This window comes from Pteropus vampyrus, unplaced genomic scaffold (assembly GCF_000151845.1).
Source record: "Pteropus vampyrus isolate Shadow unplaced genomic scaffold, Pvam_2.0 Scaffold387, whole genome shotgun sequence".
NCBI classification, from domain to species: Eukaryota; Metazoa; Chordata; class Mammalia; order Chiroptera; family Pteropodidae; genus Pteropus; species Pteropus vampyrus.
Window position 1 is genome coordinate 1440380 of NW_011889168.1, and position 10156 is coordinate 1450535.

General features: G+C 36.1%; 1 pseudogene; it reads left to right on the plus strand.

Annotated features, from left to right (window-relative positions):
- The first annotated feature begins 215 nt into the window (after nucleotides 1–215).
- LOC111731583 lies at nucleotides 216–334 on the plus strand (annotated as a pseudogene).
- Nucleotides 335–10156: the final 9822 nt, after the last annotated feature.

Consider the following 10156-nt stretch of genomic DNA (forward strand, 5'->3'; position numbering starts at 1 on the left):
CTGGCAATACATTTCTGTTCTTTAATGGTGATTTACTTTTTAGCAATAGTCAAAAGCCACCCACATTTGATAGGCAGATCAAAAGATCAATCGGGAGAATATTTTTTAATGTCAAAAATAAAATATGACTCTAAGGTAATGAAACTTTTTTTCCTAGATAACACAAACTAAATCTGAACTCACTTTAAAAATATGAGTTTCGAAAAATAATTTGAGTCTACAGCCATGCTACCCTGAACGAACCCAATCCCTTCTGATCTTGGAAGCTAAGCAGGGTTGGGCCTGGTTAGCACTTGGATGGGAGACCACCTAGGAAGACCAGGTGCTGTAGGTGTAAAAAATTTAAAAAATAATAAAAGAATTTAAAAATAAGGGATTGTAAGCTGACAAGGTCCTTGCAATCTGTGAGGTCAACCAAGGGTTGCCTTGCCTAAAATAATAATAATAATAAAATTAATAAAATAAATTTAAAAAGAAAAATAAATAATAAAAAAAGAAAATAATTTGAGTAGTGACAGTATTATTGGAATGAACCTCTGGCTTCTCACCAGATGCAATGCTAGGGACTTTACATAGATAATTACAATAAATCCTTCCAATAGTTCTGCAGGGTAAAGTTATCCCCATTTTACTGATAAGGAAACAAGGTCAGAGAAGCTGGACTATATATCCAAGTAGCCTCAGCTATCCTGAGGCAGGGCTGGTCCTCAGATCTCCAAACTGCTGACTCTCCATGGGGCCAGTTGGGTCATAAACGCTTTCATCTTTGTTTTAAAAGTTAGTGCGTTTGCTTTATTCTCGGAGTGGTTTACAATTTTTATGTCCTAATTCTACCTGTTGTGTGTATGTCCAAGCTTGAAGCTGTGTAGGGTCTTCCTCAAAGATCTAGAGCTTTTCTGCCCTTCCAGGCCTCCTTTCTTATCTCCTCATTTCAGAATAGAACTACATGTTAAGTTTAACTAGCAACAGTTGAGTGCAGCACTTTTCTACTATAATAACACCAAGAACTTCTAATTTACCCTTTGTCAAAATTAGCACAAATTCAGAGTCAGTGGAATCCAAATTAATGAAGGTTTGTCATGTTTTTTCTGGGAACTCCTTGGTCGATCCTTATGCCATGCACTATTCAATGCTGTGCTTTTCAGCTCACGAAATCAGAGAACATAGTCTAAGGGAGCAGGGCCAAAGAAAAGTATTAGGAGGATAGTGTTAAAACCTGTAATAACATGTAAACCATGAATATAGCTAGGGGAACTATCCATCCATGGAATGAACATATTAGTGTAAATGAATTAAGAATTAGAAATTAATGAGGTCTATTAATTGAGTTGAATCCTATAATCTGGTAAAATTCAAATAGCATTTTCTTTTTATTGGCTTATGGACTGCCCGAATGAACACCACTAGAATGTTTGGAAAGCAGGTTTGACTTCAAAAAAAAAATCCAATACTTAAAATCTTTTAGGAGGGCCACACTGAAGTAGCTTAACTACCACTTGGCTTTAGAGCTGTGGATTCCTAGAATTAGTAATAATAATAATAATAATAATAATAATAACAACAACTTACATAGTACTACCTATGTGCCAAGCACTGTTCTAAGTTGATTCACTTCACCTTCATAGTTATGCAGTAGGTTCCATTATCATTATCCCCACTTTACAAGTGAAGAGATCAAGACACAGGTATCTTAAGCAATTTGCCCAGGATCACACAGCTAGTAAGTAGTGAAACCAAAATTTAAATGCGTTCTAAATCATTACATTACCCAGCCTCTCTTTATGCTATGCTGCTTCTAGTGTGAAGTGGCTTGGCAGAGAGGACAGGGCTGGTAGCTAAGGACAGTCTCTTTTTCTTGGGCCAAAAAGATTTTGCCAGGCAGTCTATTTGGAAAAATAAAAGTGTAGATCTTCAAAAACAGATGATTGGAAAAAGTTGCCTTCTAATGACAAAAAAAAAAAAAAAAACAACTAAGCCTTTCTCCCCTTTGTAATTGATTCTTTTTGTGGCGGATTGCATTATTGTTCCCATCTTGTCCTTCCTCTCCATCTCCATACCTTTTTCCCTGTAACTTTGTGGTTCCTCTCACTAGAGACTGAATCTATTTCTCCAGTCCTTGACTTCAACCTCAGCCATGTGATTCACTTTGGCCAAAGGGATCTTAGCGAAAGCGATGGAGCTTAAAATGTGCTTGCACAACTGGATTGCTTTCCTTTCGCTGGCCATCGCCATGAGAATTACGTTCTCTGGAGAGCTGGCTGGTCCAGGAGGATGGAGCAGATCTCTGAGCCAAGCCCAGCTGAGCCCAGCCTGCACCGGCTGACCCCTCTCGTCCCCCTTACACACACACACACACACACACACACACACACACACACACACACACCACCAGTCTGCAGATGTGTAAGAGAAAATAAATGATTGTTGTTTAAGCCTTTGGATTTTGAGGTGGTTTATTTTGAGGTGGTTTATTTATTGTTGTTTAAGCCTCTGGATTTTGAGGTGGCAATAATTACTCCATTTTCTTTTTTATTTTAGGTACCAATTCCTCCCACCCATGAACAATCTCAGACACATTTGCCTATATCTAATTACAGCAAATACTCACAGCCACCTTTCCCTCTTCTATTACCTTTCTCCTTTACATGGCTTTATACCACTACACATCTTTTCTTTTGTCCTCCCTAGCACTTTTGATACACTTTTGCCTGATCCACAACTGCCTCTGTGATGGCATTGGTGACACTGTGACCGTGGAACCACAAGTGATCACTGTTCCTCTCTACTCTCATGCACACTGTGATCTTATTGGTTAAAATAATCCAAACAAGTATCTTTAAAAGGAAAATACAGAGGTCAGTTTTCAAAAGCCAATAATTCACTGACTCTTTTATTTTACGAAGTGCTTCTAAGGGATCATATGTGATTTCCAAATGGACTAGATTTAATCAATTACTACCTGTCCCTTTTCAGTAAATGTGCCTATAACAGTCATTTACATTTTGATGGAAACTTAAGTCACTCTTCTAAAGGGATATTATATTTAAATCACTCTTCCAAAAGTATTTATATTCAATTTATATTGAAATAATTTCAAACATACTCAGAAAAGTTACAAGAATATTATAGCGAAATTCCAAACTCCCTTCACCCATGTTGCAATTAACATTTTGCAACATTTGCTTTATGATTGTCCCTTTTTTTTTCTCTTTCTCTGTTTTTTTCCTGAACCATTTGAGACTAAATTGCAGACCTCCTGTCCTTTTTCTCCTAAATGCTTCCATGTGCATTTCCTCAGAACAAGGACATTCTCTTATGTGATCACAGATAAATTATTCAAATCAGAACATTTAATGTTGATATAGTGCTATAATCTGATAGTTAATCTGTATTCAAATTTTCCCAATTGACCCAATAATATCTGGCGTAGCGTTTCCCTCTTTTTTTGGATTCCCTGAATCCAATTCAAGATCACAGATTGCAATTAATTGGCACATCTCTTTAGTCTCTTTTGAGCTAGAGCAGTTCCTTAGCCTTTCTTTGGCTTTTGTGACATCAACATTTTGGAGTTGTAGAGGCCAATTATTTCCTAGAATGTCTTTCAATTTAGTATTATCTGAGGTTTCCTCATAGTTAGATTTGGGTTATGCATTTTTAGCCGGAATGCTACATAGGTGGCATTTGCATTTGAAAATCTAATTGTGATGAAGACAATATGTCATAATTATGTTACATTAAAGACTCTATCTGCTAAAGAATAATTTTCGAGGGAGGGAGAAGTTGACTATTCTATTTCTATTCGAAGGCAATATTATTTCTCTGTGGTATACGATTGTGATCTAAATGGATAATATACTTTAACAAGAACATACTGCGATTACTGTCATGCAGTAATTACAGGAAGATTTTGGCTCAATATAAAAACCTTTCTAAATTTTAGAGCCACATAAAGGCGTCTTCAATTTTGTGAACCTTCTAACTCTGAACATCTCTGCTGGGGAAGGCAGGGAGGTCATTTAGGCATAAGACCAGGACTGGACTAGACGACCACTAAGGTACTTTCTGATCCCATGTGTTCCAGGAAGGCTGGTATCTCCATTCACCTTAGCTTTCTAATTGCAAGCAAGGATATCACTCTTTGAATCAATGGGAAAAGTTTTAGTATATTAAGAATCTGCATAGCATATGAAAAGATGCTCAATTTTGCTAAACATTAAAGAAATGTAAATTAAAACTGCTGAGATTCTACCTTTCACCTATGAGATTAGCAAAAATCTAAAAGTTTAACAACACATTGTGTTGGTGAGAATGTGGGGCAATATACTGTCTTATGTATTACTGATGAGAACACAAATTGGTATATAACTTCTTTGGAAAGTAATTTAGTAATAGATACCAAAATTATAGATTAATTTGACCTTCAAAGAGCAATTAAGGTTTGCGGAATTCATTCTACAGATATACTTGCACACAAGGAAAATGATATAAGCACAAGGTTACTCAATGCAGCCTTGTTTGTAACTGCAAAAGCTTAAAAACCAGGCAAATGTCCATCAATAGAGAACTGAGGAAATAAATGTTTAAATATCCACCCAATTGAATAGCATGTAGATGTCAAAAATAGAGTGGTAGGGGCGAAACTCTTTATGTACTGATCTAGAGAGAGCTCTAAAATATAGTAAGTGAAAAACTGCAATCGTTTTTATATGTAGAACAGTTATTTTACTATCTTACCTTTTTTCCTACTTCTTCCACTCCCTTACTATATGCACATTTGTTTGTATGTCCATATGTAAACTAAAAACAATAGTGAGGGGAGATGTCTTGGCAAATGGAGGACAAGGAATGTATTATCTATCCAAAAATTAAATTTAAAAATAAATAACCAGAATGAACAGAAAATGGTAAAAACAAACAACAACAACAAAAAGATTCTGTTTCCCTTCCTGCCTACCTAGAGTTATAAACTCCAGAGGCAACTTTAAATGACTAGTGCAGGAGTATGAAATCCTAGCTACTTGCTTCTGATCTGAATAAACTTGGAGGTGTAATTTAGGTTCTAGAGCTCTCCACAGGATCATGCTTAGGTTGGGACTTTGCTTGAAACTGCACACTTCCTTGTTTTTTCCTCCTTCCATGTTCTGCTTCTCCCACTCCCTTACTGGTTTCTCCTAAGAGGACTTCCTTAGTAAATATTTGTATATGGTTTTGAGAAATTGGGGCATCATTGTTGCAAATTCCAACCCCACCATTCATACGTCGCAAAAACTCCAGATTATATCTCATTATGCAATTATTTTATGTTGTATAATAATTTTAATGCTTTGCTTCTATGAGCAAATGGGCTTTACCACATACTCAACCATATTATCTATTTAGCTAACGTAGAAGTCCTGCCCCTAGGTTCTAGTATTTTAAAAGACTGTATAAATGGAATTTACAGTGTTTCATGTAGACCAATACAGAGTTAACAACAACAAAAAAACCTCCAATATCATCTTGGGTTATCTGCTAACCTCTTGAAGCATGAGATCTGATTATCATTGTCATTATGTCATTAAAGCTCCAAGTAGAATTCAGCTAGTTTAATAACTGCATATTTGCATTTCTCCCCATAGAAGCTTTTTTTTTTTTTTTCAAATATAACACGTCTTTGCTTTTACAAAAAGACCAGTTTCCTGAGCAAAATTTTCTTTTTGCTCCTCCATAAACATCACCTTGGTATCCAGAATTTTCCTGCAGGTGAGGGCTTTGGTTAATTGTTTGATCATTTTAAGAAGCATCCTCAGTACAGCAAAAGTCAGAGAGAACATTTTTGCCCTTTGTAGGCTTCAGGTCTGAGACAAGAGGGATTAACATCTAGATCAGATGTCAGTAAACTAGAGCCTATAGGCCTACCCTACTGCCTGTTTTTGTATCCTGCCCCCCAACCCCCATGAGCTAAGAAATAATTTTTACATTTTAAAATCATTGAAAAAATAAAAAGAAGAATATTATTTTGTGACACATTAAAAATTAGGTGAAATTCAGATTTCAGTGTCCATAAATAATGTTTTATTGGAACATCACCTCGCTCATTTGTTTACATATTGTCTATGGCGGTTTTCAGTTGATTTGTTGCAACATTGACGACTGTCCTTAACAATTATCTTCTGTGGTCAGCAAAATAACACCACCATACCCCAGCCTTATCCCTGGAATTTGTGAATATGTGATCTTACATGGCAAAAGGGACTTAGCAAATGTAGTTAAGGTTATGGACCTTAAGACGAAGAAATTAGCTTGGATTATTCAGGTAGGTCCAATCTAATCATATCTAATCTCTTAAAAACAGAACTTTCTCCAGTTAGAGTCAGAGAGATTTGACAAAAGGAAAAGTCAGAGAGATTCAGTGCAAGAGGATTTGACATGCTATTGCTGGTTTGAAAATGGAGGGGATAACATGACAAGGAATGCACACTGCCTCAAAGGGCTGAGAGAAGCTGACTGACAGCCAGCAAGAAAGTGGGGGCATCCAGCCACACTGCAGTGGATTCTGCCATACACCTGAATGAGCTTGGAAGCAGATTCTGCCCGCAGAGGCTCCAGGAACAGGGCTCTGCCACCACCTTGACTTTGTTTTTTTTTTTTATGACACTAACCAGCTGAGCCCTAACCAAAGAACTATAAGATTATAAATGAGTGTTGTTTTAAGTGTTGTAGTAATTTAAACAAATTATTACAAATTTAGTGGCTTAAAACAACACTCATTTATAATCTTATTGTTCTTTGGTTGGAAGTTGCTGGACTTCCAACCAAAGAACTATAAGATTATAAATGAGTGTTGTTTTAAGCCACTAAATTTGTAGTAATTTGTTTCAGCAGCAATAGGAAACTAATACCTCCTTAAAGCCTAAAACATTTACTATCTGGCCCTTTCTAGAGATATTTTGCCAAACCCTGACCTGAGTCCTTGCTCCCCAAATTGTGACCAGCAGCATTGGTGTCACCTAGGAGCTTGATAGAAATTCAGAATCTCATAATTAAACTAGGTGGGGGAATCCTTTCACAATGTATATGTATATCAAATCACCATGATGTACACATTAAATATCTTACAATTTTATATACAGATTATACTGCAATAAAGCTGAAATTTTAGCATATTAAAATAAAAAATTAAAATAAAAACCTCAATACCCATATGATATATGCCCATTATGTGAGTTTAATGTAAGGAGGAAGTAAGAGAACTAAAATGTTAAATCAAAGTGTAGTCAGAGCCTGTAATATACTGTTCAGCCCTACAGCCGGACCATGAGGAAACCTGTGAGCAAAGGAAGATTTATGCTGAGATTGCAAACTAACCATTTATCCATACCATGAAGGGAATACAGGAAAACGGGGTCTTTAAGTTGCACTCTACTCAAAATCAAATCATTCATTCCCTATGGCTAAAACCATGGGGGACCTATGAATCAAAGGCTGGGAATTGCCAGCAGGCTTTTCACACTATATACTCTTATCCTTTCACACTGTATGCCCATACCATCAAAGGAAAATGAGTAAATAATGTCTTTAAACTGTAATTCATAGAAACTAAGAATGATATATAAACTGAATTCTCTGAATACTTGAGGCTTTTTTCTTGTCTTTGCTTCTTGTCTTGGCTTTTTGTCTTTGATGTCTCTTGTCTTTGCTTTTTCTGTCTTGGTCTTTTTTTCTGTTCTTCTTTAATAAACTTTCTTTTTAACTCTAACTCTGGTGCGCATTTGAATTCTTTCTTGCGCTCAGCTAAGAACCCTCTCAAATTCCCACTTGGGGGAATTTGCCCTGTCCTATATCATCTTCACCCATTAAAAAAAAAAGAAATGTAGAACTTTGGATCTCACTGAGATCTACTTTAACAAGATTCCCTAGGTATTCTTTTGCACATTAAAATCTGAGAAGCACTAGTCTGAAATTCATTTCGCTGTTGTCTTAGCTATTACCAATATGTTCTTAGCTGCCTTTGTCTGGATAGATATATAAACAGAGATGTGAGCAGAAATAGTGACATTAGGGGAAAGCTGGAAGTTGGGCTTAGCTGGATATGTCATAGTTATCATCATAGTTGCAAGTACCCTCATCTTCATCCTCAGCATTATCATCACACCGAAGCAACATCAAACACCTGCTCTACCCCTTCCACTGCAAGTGCTATGGTGTATATTACCTGGATCTTTCAACTCCCCAGAAAACCAATGTATTTGTTCCTTAGGACGACTACACCAAATTACCACAACTAGATGACCTAAAACAGCAGAAACTATTTTATCACAGGTCTGGAGGCCAGAAGTTAGAAATCAACATGTCAGGAGGGTTGTTTTTTTTTTCCAAAAGGTTCTAAGGGAAAATCTATTCCAGGCCTCTCTCCTAGGTTTAGGTGATTGCTGCAATCCTTGGCATTCCTTGGCTAGTACATGCATCACTCCAATTTCTGCCTCCATATTTATATCACCTTCTCCTCTGTGTCTCTCTAATCTCCCTCAGCCTTTCTTGTATAAGGAGCCTTTCTTGTATAAGGACATTGGATTTAAGTCCACTCTAAATACAGGATAATCTCATCTCGAGATCCTTAACTTGATTATATCTACAAAGACCCTTTTTTCAAATAAGGTCACATTTATAGATTTTAAGGGGGTGGAGTGGGAATTTTAGAATGTGGATGTATCTTTTCGGAGGCCGTTATTCAACTAACTACAACCTCCATTAAGTATAAGTTGGTTAATCAAAGCTAAGATGACTAACTGCAGTGAGGAGTCTTAATGAGTATCTCAAAATGGGGAAATGAGCAGAGGATAGTTAGATGGTTTTAAAACCCGGAGCAGGTGATTTTAAGAGGAGTCTTGCAAGGTAAAGTATTGTTTGAGATTGGACAGAGTTTATGCTGTAATAAATTTGGATTGGAGAACATGGTGAGGAGAGCCTTGATGTTTGAGCTTGTCACTTAACAACGTTGGCTTCCACAAAGATAAACTTTTCCTAGGCCTCAGGCTCTGTCTTCTGTGTAATAAAAACCTTGCTAGAAAGTATGCAGATAAGGCCTTCCCAGTCATTTATATCTTAATAGGAATGAGTTTGTTTGACAACTTTCTGAGAGTTCACTTTGATAAGGAGAGATGAACTTGAACCATGGTCCAGGCTAAAGGAGGAAGAAACCTCAGTTTTTTGGTTTTTGGTTTTTGGTTTTATTTTGGCCCCATCCTACATTTGGTTATCCAGCCAAGTGACCTCTTTCCCTGCAGTAAAGCAAAATTCCAGTTTCTCATTATTCAGTTAGCATTATTAATATATATTAGATGTAACTGAGAAAAAAAAAAAAAGAATGTTCTAGCCACTTATATAAATATAGGCATTCCTTTAAAATCAGAATATGGTAAGGAACTTTGTCTTGTTCATCATTCCAAAACCATATTTGGCACAAATAAGAGGCTTGATCAATATTTATAGGATAGAGGCAAATAGGCTATAGCGATTAGAATAAATACATTAAAATACCGTAGGATATATATGCACATAGGATTTAGGCAGAAAACGTCCTCTGCTTGTTTATATCTTGCTGGTCAAATAAGTCCATTTCTAGTTAAGATCTATTCAAATCCCACTGATTATGATAGTAGGGGTTTTTGGAAGAAAAGGTGGTAATAGAAGTTTGAAATAGAAATATATAATTTGGTTCTTATTCTATTCTTAGAAGATTTAAGGTACGGTGCACTATAACTGCATCTAAACTGCAGGATGAAGATAAACCTCTAAAATCAAATCACAACATATATGATCCAGACTGTTTTTTATAACAAAAATGAAAGCCAGATTGTACTATCCTCTTTGAAGCAGCCAGTATGTATTAAAGCAGAGAAAATGATAGTGATGACTGATTTTAATTTAGCACAATTCTGTCTTTAATAAATAAAATTTTCTCTTAAAGAAATTTAAAATATCTTGAAGAGGTTGTCAAGAGAGGAGAGACCTAAGATTTGCAGGGGAAAAAAAAGGTAGAATGATGTTCTTATGGGGAATTTTGAAGAGTATTAAAATTGACTAATTTATTAGAAGAGTCTTTTGTGAGTTTATTACAAGTTCTTCATTATTGCAGATCTTCTAAAAGAGTTTAAAGGGCTTTTTAATGCAAATT